Consider the following 1,566-nt stretch of genomic DNA (forward strand, 5'->3'; position numbering starts at 1 on the left):
TGGTAGCGTCTCCAGCAATAAGTAAGGATTTGGCGCCCCTTAGTGGCAAGCTGTGCACCCAGCGATGAACAAACAGACAGACTGCAAAACTCAATCACATATTATGTGGCAGAGGTAATGATAAAAATGATGTCTGGTATAGTCAGGAGGTAATGAAAAAAAGCCAGTATAACATTTCCCAATCAATATAAGGGGGATAATGATTAATTAAATTGAATGTGTGACAGTGGCACCAGCTCTCTGTTAAGACTGGACACCACAGGTCAGCTCCTGTGTCTATTCCACAACACACTGCAGCAAGATTTTACATTACATTACATTTCACTTAGCTGACGCTTTCATTTGTTCAAAGCGACTTACAACTATTATTTTTCAGGGTATTGGTTACAGTCCCTGGAGTAATGTGGGGTTAGGTGACTTGCTCAAGGGCACTTCAGCCATGGATGGAGGTGTAGGGAGAGGTCGTGGGGGATTCGAACCAGCAACCCCTAGATTGAAAGACCAACTCTCTAACCACTAGGCCAGGGGTGTCAAACTCAAAGAGGGCCAAAATACAAATCTGGAACAAAGTCGCGGGCCAAACTCAATATTTACAACGGCCTAAAATTGTGCAAACACACTTAATCTCATAATTAAATTTCACAAACAGATTCCCATCATAGTTCAAATGTGCCTGCAGATACTCTGTTGCAGTAGTGCAAGCTGTTTTACTGGCCTATGCCCAGCCCACTCATATTTTTTTTGACACATTACATTTTATGTTCAGGTCTTATGCTATATATTAATGGTGTATGTGGGCCAACTGTAATACACATTTGAAATGATCTTACGGGCCAAATGAAATGACTCTGCGGGCCAAATTTGGCCCCCGGGCCTGAGTTTGACATCCCTGCACTAGGCCATGGCTGCCCAGATTTCTCACAAAGAGCTGCATTGAAATGACATTAAGAACATTAGTGATTAATAACAAGTTGCCTAGTAAAAAACACACCAGCAAGAGTCATTTAGTGTATGGGGCCATTTGTAAAGTGGACCAATGTAAGGTGTGTGTCAAATTTGAACAACCACCACCCCCCACCTGCAACTACAATGCTGCAGTTGGATATTGAGCACAAGTAGCTAGGTTGTTTTTCAGTTCAGCACATATAAAAAACACCATCAAGTAAGCACACAGTATTGAACTATATTAAATTCACTATCTGTATGCATTTTAATAACTGTGTAAATAAACAATTCAAAACCGCCAGGTTAATTCATTTTTCTTTAGCATTTAAGCCTACAGTATACGGTATGTCATACCTTTGTCAGGTGCACTGATTCTCATTGATATGATTAGATCAGATAAAACTTAATTGTCTGTTACACCCATGAAAAAGAAAATTGTCTTTGGTGTGGCTTCAGTGATTCTCACAGACATTAGACAAGGCTTGACCAAAAAAAAAAAAAAAGACAAGACCACACAATACATGCATGCTGCAGCTGGACAGTTCATCTCTTGTTCAGTATGGTCACAGCTGAGGGGATGAAGGATTTCTTGAAAGATGATAGATATATACATATAACTGA

The 1,566-nt window shown here is 40.2% G+C and overlaps 1 long non-coding RNA gene across 1 annotated transcript in view; it reads right to left on the minus strand.

Moving 5' to 3' along the window:
* Positions 1-1,465: 1,465 nt before the first annotated feature.
* LOC134438799 (uncharacterized) overlaps positions 1,466-1,566 on the minus strand; it is a 2,009-nt gene continuing 1,908 nt past the window's right edge. The window contains exon 3 of the long non-coding RNA XR_010032664.1: positions 1,466-1,566. This exon is cut by the window's right edge and continues 113 nt beyond it. This is a non-coding gene — a long non-coding RNA (uncharacterized LOC134438799).

Source organism: Engraulis encrasicolus, chromosome 22 (assembly GCF_034702125.1).
Source record: "Engraulis encrasicolus isolate BLACKSEA-1 chromosome 22, IST_EnEncr_1.0, whole genome shotgun sequence".
Lineage (NCBI taxonomy): Eukaryota > Metazoa > Chordata > Actinopteri > Clupeiformes > Engraulidae > Engraulis > Engraulis encrasicolus.